Genomic DNA, 13,820 nt, shown 5'->3' with positions numbered 1-13,820 from the left:
AAAGACCTGGATTACCTCGAAAGCTATTTCACTTTCACTCCACTCCTTTTGCCCCTCCACAGGGAAATCCTCAGTGCACCGCTTCCAAACGTTAATGAACACCAGTCCTGTCTCTGTACCTTTCAAGGCCGCGATTCACGATGATCATCCATAAATATTACTTTAAAAACTTTCCCGAGTTGCTCCCGGGGGCTGGGAGAGCAGCCCGTGTCAGGAAATGTCAGATATTTCTCCCTCTCCTCCCCGAGATGCTGGTAGCATGGCTGGAAAAGAACAGATGCGTTAAATGCTGGGAGATTTACAACCTCCCCCCCCCCCTCCCAACCACCACCACCACCGCCACACGGGAACCATAAAACGACAATTTGTTCAATTTCAAAAGCAGACCTCTGCCCGTTGCAGGACCTTTCATCACTGTTTATAAAGCTCGGCTTAGAAAGCCCAGGGTCTTTTATGATAAAACGAACACAAAGTTCATTTTTCAACCATTGCAGGGTTTGGTGGATGGAGACTTGCAGCTGCAGGAACATCCTGCTCTGGGTTGGCTCCTCCTTCCCTTGGGCATGGAGGTGTGACACCCCCGGGCAGATTTTGGGTAGCGAGGCCAGGAGAGGTTAGAAAACCTGACGGGGAAGGTTGAACACACACCAAGTTTGCTCCCAAATTCTGTGTGAGCCTTGGGTGACTGAGGCTGTCGCATGGCACTGTGGGTTTGAAGAACGTGCTTGCACAAACACATGTAGGCTGAAAGAACCGTCCTTCCTCCTGTTCCTGACCCTGCTCCTCCAACACCTCTATGACCACCACCATGCAGCCAGGGTGCCATGCAGCTTTCCTGAGCCCCGTACATCCCCAGGCACAAAGCAAAAGGAGATTTTAGTGGTTGACTCAGAGAGTTTCCTCATCTTCTCAGACCACAGTAGGGTTTAGATTTGGCCTCAGACCTCAGGTGGCCTCAGACCAAGCCCCAGATCACTCCATGTCCATACCCAAGGCGCGTGGTCTCTGTAGCATTGATTTGGCTCTGAATTTGGGGCTGAGAGTTCTGGCATCACAAGCAGAACCCAAGCAAGGAGTGAAGCAAGGCTACCCATGTAATGGACGAACAAGAGCAGAGCTCTGCATTTATTGCTCGAGCAGTTTGAAGTGATTGTAATGCAGCCAGATTTATTTCTAATATACAGTGGTGGGCTTATTAAACTTCCAAAAGAGCTCTTTAAGCTGTCCTTTGGGGGTTGAATGGCTGAACACAGCTACCTGTTTCTCCAAGGCTGCCATGAACCAACCCTCCTTTCATGCACTTGGTCCTTCTGCTCAGAAAGAGAAGATTCCCCGAAAGCACAAAGAGTTAAACCTGTGGCCTGCCTTGTCCAGTCCCCCTCCCTTCTCCTCCAGCTTGCAAATGGTAGAAAGGAAAGGATTAGGGAGGAGAGATTTATGGGGTAGCCCATCATGGAGCCTCAGTTCACACTTTGATGATGGGGGACAGCCCCTCTCCAACAAAGGGGCCGTAAAGCATGCCCACCAGTGAGCTATCTACTGGGGAGAGCCAAATCCCTCCTTGGATTATTAAGGGCTCTGTGAGTCCTTGGAAAGAAAGGCTGCACTTTTTTTTTTATTGCCGCATTATTAATAAAGAGCTGGTGAAATACTTACTGCTGCTCTGTAAATCTTCCCGGGGCAGAAGTAGGTTGCACAGACATTTGGGCTGGAAGGAAACGGAGGGGCCACTGGGCTTGACCTACAGCCCCATCCCAGCTGAGGCCAGTGCCTCAGGACAGCTTAGCTCCACTCCCAGCTGTGCACAAGGAACTGTTCTCGAGGTGTCCTCACATCCCAAGGATGTCAGCAAAGGTCTCCACCTCAAGCCTTTTTGGGCTATGGGGTGGCCACAATCCAGTCCGGACTGCTGGGAACAGCAGAGCAGGAGGGACCAGTGTTGGGGATGCAGAACTGCCTTGCCAAGTCCCCATAGGTAAAAAGTACTCAGCTCGGAGCTGGGACTGTTGTATTGTCTTATGCAGCTCATGTCCTTGGAATGCCACCAGATGTGGCAGCTCCTTAGGCTCAGTACAGCTTGCCCAATGGGGAAGGACAGGATGACTTTAAAAGCAATTTTTCATCCTCACACATATGTGTAATGTGTATGTAATTTGTACATATAAATGTCATATATACATGAATATATACAATTATATATACATATATATATATATGTCATATATTTCAGCAGGAGAGAGAGAAATTCATGGGCAAACACAAATACCTTTACAGTGAGAGACAGCAGACACTAAGGTCAGCCTGGCACTACCCAGCAGCTGCTGCTCACTACGGGCACAAAGCATAGAATCCTAAAATCATTAAGGTTGGAAAAGACCACTAAGATCACCAAGCCCAAGCCATCCCCACCATGCCCATCAAACCACATCTCTCAGTGCCGCATCGCACCAGGGGACTTAGAGGTAGACCAGCTCTCATTTCTGCTTTGCTCACATCATAGGCTTGACCCAGGCCAGGCACCTAGGGCCACTATCCCTGCAATGAAATGCATTTCTATCCTCTTCTGAAGCAGCAATGGAATCTCTGCTCGCTGGAAGGTGACTGTGGCAGAGCACGGATTATGGCTCATGGTGCTGCCCCCACACCAGCACCTGTTTGGAATGAGCACCCCCAAAAAGCTGCCAAAACCTGGACTGCTGGCCGCCTTTGGGAAACAACAAACAATAAACAGAGCCTTGTGACTACCACTGATATCCAACACACGACAACAACAAAAAGGTTTCCTTCCTAATTTCAGCTTCTGGTCGTAAAATTTTACTTTCATGTAACAGCATGAAATCTGCACAACGGGAGCAGGGGATTTTAATAAAAGGCAAAGTTGATGTAATACCCAAGCCAAGGTGTTTTTATAAGCCAGAAGAAGAGAGACAGAAACTCAGAAGGAAAATAATTTTCTTGAATTCCTTCCAGAAAGGAATTTTATTTAGATTTGCTTTAACCGTACCGAAATTCTCCTTCCTCTTATTGCATTGGTTTGCTCCACTTAAAAGCTGTCCCTCTTAGCCTGTGCATTAATGCCAGCAAATCCCAGTCCTTCATTTCTCTTTGCACCTCAGTCCCAGTTAGTTTAAAACATTTGCGGGCTGGGAGCCATTGCCAGCGCATGTGGGGCTGTGGGTCTTATTTGCCCCAAATCCCAAACCAGCATGATGTAAAGAGAGGTGCAAAGATGCAAAGCTGTAAGGAAAGATGCACCCATTGAGCCCAGGACAATGCTTGTGGAGGAACAGGGAACATTCTGTGTGGATACCCCAAAATAGGAGGCTGGAGAAGAGAATATTGCCTGCTGAAGGGCCAGGAACAGCTCTCAGCTCCATGAAGAATGACTTCCCAACGCCCCCAGCTCTGGGGGTTTTATAAGGGAAGATGGATCTTTCAATCTGTTTTCCTTTCTTCTTCATTTTTCAACTCTTGACCTACACTGTGAACAGGAACCTCCCGAGTGCAAACCTTCAGCAGAGGAAATGCTTCCTCCACTTCATTTGTCTTTGGTGCAGCTGAGATGCACGGGGCTGCAATGATGCACTCCCAGCCCTGCACCATCCCACCTCCTCCCTGTTTGGTTTGTAGCACCTCTAGCTGGGATTGAAAACAAGAGTCAATGCAGACATCAGACGTGGGGTTTAGGTGCCTGAAAGCCCGTGATTCCCAGTTCAAGGGGAACATACTGCAACAAGATATCTTGCTTCCAGCATCACATATGATCCCTGGAAACCAGTGCAGCAATGAGAGAGATGGGGACAGCACAGAGGGGGTGCAGCAGTCAGGGAGTTATCCCAAACTGGATGATTGGAAACCATGGCTTCTGCAGGAGGACATTTCTGCCTGGAATTATATGTCAGGTGGAAATAAATAACATGAGAAGATCTTGTATCATTCGGATCTATGGTAGGTTCTTTGTTGTGTTTAAGACAGCCCCAAACAGACATTGCCCTGGGCGTACAGAGCAAAGATGGGGCAGGAGGGAAGGGGAAGGAGTGAAAAGGGGGATGTCCAGCCCCAGCCTTTCTACTCTCTCCCTGTATTGTCCTCCTGTTGTGCAGCATGGCAGGGCTCATGCACCACTGGGTGGCACTTACACAGCATGAATTTCAAGCCGGATGCTTTGCTGTCCATGAAAAGCAAAATTGCTCAAGCTGTGGAAATGGCCACAGCAGCATCCTGGTCACTGTCCCCCTTTCAGCAAGACATTTCCCTTTGGTTCATAGCAGCCCATGCTCCATGGGATAAAACAACAACTGCTGCTGTTATTCTTTATGAAGGCAGCGAGAGGGCTGAATAAGACAGGCTGCATCCAAAGCACAATATGAGATGAAAAAGACATCCAAGCTCCATGGCGCTAGATAAAACAAAGTGCACACAAAAAAAGAATCAAATACTGAAATATGTATTACTTGTGGGTATGAATAGAACTGTCTATGTTTGCCTTGGAGACAGGGGGAAGGAGGCCAAGTGGTTTCATCTCAGCAGGTATTGCTTTTCAGCACGGAGGCACCGAGCACTATGGAGCCCTCCTGCCAGCTCTGCAGCCCCATGCGCTGATGGGGAGAGGTCATGGGTCTGTTCCCACCTGGAAAATGAGGTGGGTCCTTACCACCCTATGGCTGGGGGCTTTGGACCCGTGAAAGCAATGGGATGACATAGGGTAAGAAAGGGTGATGGGTCTTTGGGTGAGCTGGGAAGAGCAGGGAGCTGGAGAGCAGATAGCTGTGTTAATGCTGGAGCACACAGCGTGCTCAGGAGGGGGCACAGCCTTATAGAGGAACTGAGGTGCAAATCTTTGCCCCTTCATAAATGAACAAGCACCAAGAAGAGCTGGGTTTTCACTCAGGGTAAAAGTTGATGTGGAAATAATAATTAAAGAAAAAAAAACCCACAAATAATAAAAAACAAACAAAGAACAACAGATGATTTCAATGATGAAAATGGAAGAGGTTGGATTCACAGAAAATGCCCTTTTGGATCAGTTCAGCATCGTTTGCAGCCACCTCCCTGACTCCAAATATGAGCCATCTCCCAGCCTCAGCCACATGCAGAAATCTGGAGTCTGGCAGTGATGGATCGTGGAAGCAGCTGATGAACGGTGCTGCCTGTGGGAGGAGTGGGAGATGCTTCCTCGTTAATCCCTTCCTCCTGAACCAGGCTCAGCCCACTCCAGAGTCTCCTATCTGGTGGTTTAGATCAGCCACTGCCCAACCTTGTGGCTGCTGACTAGTGCTGCAAAGCCAGGTGGTCTGAGGGACGTTCCTCCAGCACCACCTCTGTGTGCCTTGTGCTTTGGGACTGACAACATGGCTTTAATAATACGGCCATAAATCATTCTGCCCATGGCAGCTGATGTGAGCAGAGGTGCTGGGAATAGCCCTGAACTTTTCAGGTGCAGAGAAACCCACAAGGTCGACCCCTTGTTGGCCAGCTGCATGCCAAGCATGTCTCTATCAGCCCACATCTTGGAGCACAGAGGTGGATGCCAATGAGACCCAATTGCAATGGTCGCACCCAAGGAGGAGCAGCTGGAGTCACACCGGCTGCTAACAAACATGGGATATATCTTGTGACAGACAGGTTGTTCAAAAAAGCACCCTGTTTCCCAGCTCTAATAATGAAGAAAGCTCATTTGCAGCCCTGGGAACAACCAGCTAGCAATTCACAGAGCCTGCACACAGTTTGCAGCCTGCTGGGCTCCCCCAGCCCTGGGCATCCATCACTCTCACACCTCTCTGCAAGCAATGCTGCAATAACAGGCAGGGTCCTGCACCTGTGTGAGCACTCAGATGCACACAGGGATAGTGCTCCAGCAAGGAACTTGATTGGGATGGATTCTCCCTGCTCCCATGGAGGGGAAGTTCAGGTTTTGAACTTGGGGGGCTCTGGGATAGGGAGGGAGCTCCTGCAGCATTGGGCTGGGTGGCTGCAAGCCTATAAGAGCATCAATCATCCCTGCTGCCTGCAGTTTGCAGTCACCCTGCTTGCATCCACCACCTATTGCATCCAGCAGCAGCAAGATCTAGTAAGAAAAGGGGATAAAAACCAAAAAGGCGTATCCCCATGCCCCATTCTCAGAGCACAAGGCCTGCTGTCCTCATGCATGGCTACATGAAGGGAGGAGAACATCACCAGATCCAAGGCTTTTAATCTTCCTGGATCATTCCTTTGTCTCCATAATAGCGGTGACAGGAAAAGCAGCTGGGCAGCACGGGACTTCGCCTGATAGAGGGGTTTCACCTGATGTTGGAAACAATGCCATCCATAGAAGCCCACATTGTTACCTTGACATTTGGAAGCAATTACCTGCATGTTATGTAAAACTTTTATTAAACGACTGGAGAAATTCGGTAATGTGTTAATCATCAGTTGAATGACATCTGCTTAATACCAGAGATTTTTGAACTGCAGGAGAAGGGTTCAGCAGTTCAGAATGATTACCAAAACATATTGCTCCTTTTTTCGTTCTCCTACGTGTTAATTTTTCAGATTTATTATCTTAGGCTCCCGCGTCTCGTATTTTCACTACATGTCAACATCTGTTATATCTCTGTGTTTCACAGCTCTTTAGGCCTTGCCCCACGAAGCCTCAGGCACTGGGATGAGAGATGCAGCCAGCCCTAACCCAAGGCTTATGCAATTTTCCAAACCAATCTTGAGGACAATTAACAGGGAAGTTTGGCTGGAGGAGGCAATTCTGACATCCAGAAGGGATCGGTAGATGGACTCAAACTCAAGGAAACCCGCTGGGTTTAGAGACAAACCTGGCTATTGGGATGAGGCTTGGGAGCAGCAAACTGGTTCTTTGAGAAAGGTGGTGGGTGGAAATGTGTCATGGAAAGATGCTCACACCTCTCCCACTCCTTTCTTTTGATCCAGCAGACCTGGAGTCACTGTGATTTCATAGCGCACAGCAAATCCCTCCATGGACGCTCATCTTTTGGAGATGCAGTCCAAGGGAAAAGGGGGGCTCTGTGTGAGCCATCCCTGCTAAGAGTCTGGTGCCGATGTGTCTATGGAGATCTGGAGACTACAGCCTGGGTCTGACAGGGAATGGCTGCACTGTGCAGGTGGGAGAATGCACGGCCACTTCTGCTGTTGGTTCACCAAAGCCTCCGTGCAGTCCCTGCCCTCCTCCAGGCTGTCCCTGTGCCATCACTCCCTACATGGGTGAGCTGTCCTGGTTTAACACTTCCCCCCAAGGCAAGGCTTTACTTTCTGATTACTTTGCAGATTGTTCATGTCCCAGCAGCATTCAGGTCCAAATGTGCCAGATCCCAAAGTGCCAGATCCCATCCAAATGCCCACTGGGATGGGCAGGGGCATCCCTTCTTCTAAGCTGTGCATCCCAGCAATGACATTCCTCCTTCTGGCTGTGATGTTTCTGCACACTCCCAGTGATGGAGGGTCTTGGATCCATCTGCAGTGCTGTTCAATGGCACATTGCATCTTTTCCTGGGTAAATGCCAGTGGCTCCCCGAGGCAGTGCATTACCTCATAGCCCAAGGCAACAGGATGGGGATCAATGCTCAGCTTTACTGGATGGGTGCAAGAAAGGGCACCCTTCTTCTGTGGTTCTCAACTCCCTTCCAGTTCGCCTTGGGAAGACAAAGCAGTTAAAAGAAGTCATAAAACCACTGGGAGAGCTGTATGTCCCCAGGATCCATCTTCAGACAGCAGCAGGGTACTTTGGAGGAACATGCATTAGACTGCAGCACTGGGCAGCTGTGAGCTGGGGATGCCATTCCTGCTTGCTACCATTTGTTGAAGAAAATATATCCCACTTTTTCCTCTGTTTTAGAGCACAGAAAATCAACTCTTCAGAAAGATTTCCCATGAACAGGAGAAAAAGAGGTTCCCCCAGAGCACTGTATGTCCCCCAGCTCACAGATCGAGGTCTAAGCTCACTTACAGGATCACAGCTCCTCCGTCCTGCTGCATCTCCAGGAGGAAAGCATGGAATTCTTCTCAGCACACTGTTTCCAAGCTTGAGAAAGAGTACAAAGAAGGAAGATTAACACCTATGTGAAAACCCAACCAACAGCAAGAGTTTCTGGAAGACTGCAGTTCAGTCTTTCTTCTTCTTTAAGTCTGGCCCTCACACTCACTGCTCTTCACTTAGAAAGGATTTTAGAGCTCTGAGCTCTGGCAGTAGTTCTCTTAAAGCACAAATGTTTGACCTTGGATGACACCGACCTGCCAAAAAAGCACACACACACACACACACACACACACAAAAAGGTGTTGCTGATATTTATTTTATGCTCCGATTCCTCATTCATCATCAGGTAAATTCACTCTTGGCAGCACCGGCGACTTCCTCAAACGCAGCCAAGGTGACCACTAAAATTAGCATCAAATCCCAGTGACGCTTTACATCACGCTCACGTTATTTTTCATGGGGTGTTTTGCTCTTGTTGCGGCTTTAGGAGGTGGGGAACAGACCTTGATGGGGGCAGTGCCCATATGGGGACTGAGTGGCTGACACAGGCAGCTCCCAACATCCCCATGAAATTCCTGTTCCGCTGGAGATGTTCTCCAGCCTCTTGCCAAGCTGCGTTACGAAAGCGTCTGAAGAAACAGCATCGGCTCAGACCTCAGACAGTAAAACATAATTTTCATCCTCCCTCATAAATTTTTGCTTAATGAAAAGTCCTTGAGGAGCTCATTTCTCTGTCGGGGCCAAGGAAAATAACCGTGTGCATGGCTGAGCAGCGCCAAGAGCCATGAACGTGAGCAACACTCCACGTGTCCTGGTGTTACCGAACATCTGCATCTGAACTCCTCAGAGACAGCCAGAGAGGGGAGCAGAGGGATGCTGAGCACTTCATGCTGGCTGTCCCCAATGGTGCTGTCCTTGGAGCACACAATGCCCCATTGCCATGCTTTTCCCATGTGCAGAATGCACAGGCTTCTCAGCAGACCTCTCATCTTGTTTGGCTTTGGTTCTTGAGAAAACCACGGAGCAAGCAGTAGAGATATTTGGAGAACATGGTCCAGGTTGGGTAGTGCTGGATGGGTGAACACATCCCTCTCAGGTTTTGAGCTAGAGAAGCCAGGCAGGTGATGCTATTCTGCAGTGTAATTAAATGCCATGGTCTAGGAGCACTCACAGCTCACTGAAACACAGCCTCAGCAATGATGAGAGGTTTGCAGAGCTTTAGGGCAAGGGCAGTGCCCCAGCACCCAGCAGCACAGTGCCAACAGGAGTGGTTTGGGATGTGTCCAATGGCTCTGCAGGCTTTGGTACGCTCACAGCATCACTGCCTTGTCCTAGATTACATATAAGGAGGAAGTTGTCTATGCCAAGGGTGGTGTGGAACAGCACAGGGCACACAGAGAGGTGGCACTGCCCCATCCCTACAGACACCCACTGTCAAGCTGGATGGGGCTCTGAGCACTGATGGAGCTGTGGGTGTCCCTGCTCAGTGCAGGGAGTGGGACCTGATGGCCTTTAGAGGTCCTTTCCATCTCAAACCATTCTGTGATTCCTCAGCCTCTGAGGAAGCTGCAAGCATGGATATACTTAGGCTGAAAGAAAGAAGAGGGTCTCTAATCATCCCTTGCTGACTCCCCAGCTACCTCCTCCTGCCCAGGGATGTGGTCAGGATAAGTTGATGGTTGGACTTGATGCTCTTAATGATATTTTCCAATCTAGATGTTTCTATGATTCATTCTCCCTTGTCTGCCCATGTAAAATCATGTATCTCTGTCTGCCCATGCAAAATTTTGCCCTTCGTCTCATTTATAGGCTCCTGAAAGGCAACAATCAGGTCCCCCTTGGGCCTTCCTTTCCCCACCTGAAAAACCCCAGCTCCCTCAGCCTTTATAGGATGGACTCTTTCCCATTAAAAAACAAACAACAAAACACCCAAAATCCTAAAAAAATAAAACCCAAAAGCAACCAAAAGAAAAATAAAAACATAAAACAAAACCCCCCCACACAAGGAAAGAAACCAGAAACATTAAATAAGCCCCCCCCAACCCCAGCATCCAGCCGACCCAGCCGCACTAGAGGGCAGTGCTGCCCGCCGCGAGCAGCAGCGCAGGGCACGACTCTCCTGAAGCAACAGGCAGAACTAAATTGATCATAAAATTAATAGAAGCTCCTTTTGCTAAGCTGCAGCACGACTGCATAAGAAGTGCTGCGTGCAACAGCCAAACCTCTGTCTCAATATTGCAGTCCCGCCTGAGGCTCCTCGTGGACAGACAGCTTCCCCCCCCCACATCACTGCACCACCCCGCAGAACCTCATGCTGGCTCTGTAGCTCCCACTGCAGCACCTCTCATCCTGGAAGGTGGGGGCATCTCCCATGCATGTAGCTTTGTGCTAGGTGTAAATGCAGCCAAGGCATTTCTTAGGCTGGCGATGCTCAGAGCTTTCCTGTGTGCAGCAGGGCTGTGCGTCTTGCTCTGGGTTTCTGTTTCAGGTGTGATTTTCCTTCAGTTTCAGGCTGAGACCTTTCATCAATGATGATCTGTTAGGAAAGAAAGGGAGAATGTTTCATTTCACTCCCCGAAACCATGATTTCCACCAGAACCTCTTGTGACCCTGGTGAGGACCATGAAGGGTGGGGGGTTCCATGGGCACCTCTCCCACATGGCTCACACCCACCCAACTGTGGCAGTGATAGAGGGACAGACTGACTCTGACATGTGCTGCTCATACACCGCATGTGACTGTGCATCCCCTGGCAGCCACCTGCCCCAACTGCAGGTTTAGGACTCAGGACAAGCAGCTCCATCATGCTTAACCCCTGCGGCTCACTGCACCACACAGCCCCCACAAACAGATCCTATCTGCCAGAGACTTATTTCTAGTCTTCTTTTCAAGACATGATGTCAGGATTACAATAACCTGACTAAGGCAAACGCTGGATGGAATTACTATTGTGTTTATCAATTTCCTACTTCTTTTCTTGTCCTGATTAATCATGGGACGGTGCGATGGAAAAGTCCTGTTAGAGCAACCTGTCCCCCAGCCAAGGCAGGGCTGATCTGTCCATCCACTGCCGTGTGTTTCATCCAGTCTATTTTTAAACAATCCCCAGTGACAGGACTTCTTGAATCACAGGAGCAAGAAATGGAAAAGACCTATTAGCTCATGCTGTCTGTCTCCTGGCCAGTGCAGGCTGTTCCCTGCAGCCCCGTTTGCAGTGTTTCAGCTTCCACCTTTCTTTCCCTTGGGAGAGCGTTCTGCTGGCGAGCAGCTCACACACTCAGGTTTGCTTGATGTCATGCTGGAAAGCACAGATCTCCAGCACTGGCCTCAGCCAAATGAATGCACTTTAACCCTGAGTAGGGTGAACAAGTGCACGCTGCAAACAAAAGTCAAACGCGTTGTGCAACAACAGCAGGGTAACGCCACTCCACATCAGGGCCCAGTGATGGGCACCACAGGAGCCTCATAGAGGAGCCTGGCTCAGTATGGGAAGAGATGGAAACATGCAGCCCTGCTTGGGGCAGAGCGGAGCTTGCACAGAACCTGCACCCCAACAGCCCAGCTTTGTATGTAATGACTCCGCTCAGCACCCAACAGCTCAGTTCTGCCTCGAAACAACGTGAGGAGACATCAACCTCCTTCTCCATTCCTCACTCACCATGCAAAAGGATTTTGTGCAAACAGTTGACGAGAAATAATTTGGAAGCGTCTCAATTCCTTGCCTGTGCTGAATCCTGCCAGCACTGCTGCACCAACAGGACCTGGCATAGCTTGTACCAGCTGCTGGGACCTGCCCTGCTCAACCCCCAGACTTCCTCATGCTGCCTCCATGCTGAGGGCTTGCAAGCAAGACAGACAGCCCAGCCACAGGCAGGGTAAAGAGCATGCTAATTGGTTTATAAGCAGAAAGATCACACATCTGCCTGCAAACCCCACCAGCTTGCCTGTGGTACATGCATGTGCCCGCTGCACCCTCCATGTCTGGAAACCCTCCTGCAAAACACACAGGCTCACAGTGCTGGGGGCTCACACAGGTGCTGGGTGCCGTGCCCTGCAGCCCCTCTCTTGCAGTGTGTGGTTCTCGGTGCTGCCTTATCTGCTTCGAGTAATCAAAAATAATTGGTTGCTCCCCAGTGGACTGATCTAATAGCAGTACGAATAAAGTTATTTTGAACAGTTGTTCATGAGTTCATCTCCTGGAAAGCTTCAGCCCCAGCTGTTACTGTGCTTTTGATTAAAAAAAATAAAATAAAATATATATAAATATATATTAAACTCAAACTGGGGATTATCAGGGCTAAGCACGTCTCAGCCCTCCCTCCTCCCAGTGTCAGGTGCCCAGCCAGGCTATAGACTGCTCTTTGTGTGCTGCAGCTCCCTCAGCCCTTTCTCTGCGAGCTGGCAGCAATGCAGTGCAGATTTGGCTCCTTGCAGTGTGCTGGGCGAGGGATGCTGGCACAGCCCTGGGTTTGCTGGTGCCCAGGGCTGGCACATGTGCTGAGGCAGAAGGTTTATCATGCAAATGGTCCCCGAGGCCTCCAGCCAAGTCCATTTGTTAATGGTCAAACTATGGGAAGCTGGTTAGGGAGAAGCAAATTGAATTAAGCACAACTGGGGAAAGGGAGGGTGAGGAGTGGGATCTTTGTGGAGGTTGGAGGGTAGGTGGGGACAGAAGGAGACCTGCAGCAGGCACCTGTGCAAGCTTCAGAGGTACAAAAAGGCTATATGAAACAGGGAACATCTCTGGAGATAACAGGTCATCCTCATGCCCTGGGTCACCCCATCCCTGTGCAGCCCCAGCAGTGGAACAGCAGTCTGAGCTGAAGCAGAACAAAGAGAGTGGGCAAGGGGTGGACATGTGGGGAACTTCCTGCTGAGATAATGAGAGAGAATCACAGAATCATAGAGCATCCCGAGTTGGAAGGGACCCATAAGGGTCACTGAGTCCAACTCCTGGCTCCACACAGGACCACCAGAAATTCAGACCATAGGATATGGACAAGGAACACACAGACAACAAAGTTCCACATTCAGCTTCCCATATCTAGTAAGTTCTGTAGGATCAGAGCCTTCCCTCCACATCAACCCAAGGAGCTCCCTCCCTCTGAATAAAGATAGCTGTAAAAGCAAAACTGTTAATCGTAGCAAGGTCAAGAAAACAGCACTTGGTAACAGAGAGGTGATAAAAGGAGAACTGGCAGAAAAATATCTCAATGGTAACAAACCCAGAGTACATTCAAGGCTGAATATGCACAGAGCCTTGCAGCAATGCCATGCAGTTGCATGGAAGGGGATGTGCACTCGGACCGGCAGTCCACGCAGTGCCCATTGAGTTAAGATTAAGTCACAGTGTCTCAGTTTTCCTCACTAACTCCTTTCCCTGATTGCAAAAGCCAGGCAGCCGACCCAGCTCTGAGCAGGTTTCTGGATGCACATTTCACACCGCATCCCACTCCCTTGGCTTTCACTCTGCGGCTCTTATTTTTCCTTTTCTGCATCAGCATCTAAACATCTGGTCACAGCGGAGCTTGGAACTGGAAGCGACACAATCTAACCAGAAAGGATGTTTTTGTGCTATTTCCAACCTTCCCAGAACAGAGAACTTCAGAACCCCCTCCACAAAGGCTGCTTTTTTCCCTCTGCGCTACTATGAAAGGACGGGTGAAATCCTCACTTATCACCTCTACCACTGGGGACAAGACAGGGACAATCAGAAAGGAGGGGGAAGGAACCATGAAGAACACGGCCAAGTCATTTTCTTTCTTTTCACTTTCTCTGCGTGTTTTGTTTTAGCTTCTTTGGGTTCAAACCACACGCTTGGGGAGCAATTTAC

At 49.5% G+C, this 13,820-nt stretch overlaps 1 protein-coding gene across 7 annotated transcripts in view; it reads right to left on the bottom strand.

The window, feature by feature from the left end:
• Positions 1-5,538: 5,538 nt before the first annotated feature.
• The window catches only part of LMF1 (lipase maturation factor 1), a 175,225-nt gene continuing 166,943 nt past the window's right edge, over positions 5,539-13,820 (bottom strand). For 6 of the 7 annotated variants that reach the window (XM_072349084.1, XM_072349077.1, XM_072349081.1 and 3 more), the window contains one exon: positions 7,323-10,523. The gene's annotated coding sequence lies outside the window, so the exon portion shown is untranslated. Of the gene's footprint in view, positions 10,524-13,820 lie in introns of all 7 variants that reach the window. The other variant, XM_072349078.1, reaches the window with a different exon arrangement.

This window comes from Excalfactoria chinensis, chromosome 14 (genome assembly GCF_039878825.1).
Source record: "Excalfactoria chinensis isolate bCotChi1 chromosome 14, bCotChi1.hap2, whole genome shotgun sequence".
NCBI classification, from domain to species: Eukaryota; Metazoa; Chordata; class Aves; order Galliformes; family Phasianidae; genus Excalfactoria; species Excalfactoria chinensis.
Note: the sequence above shows the minus strand (reverse complement) of the source record. Positions and strands in the feature narration are given on the sequence as shown.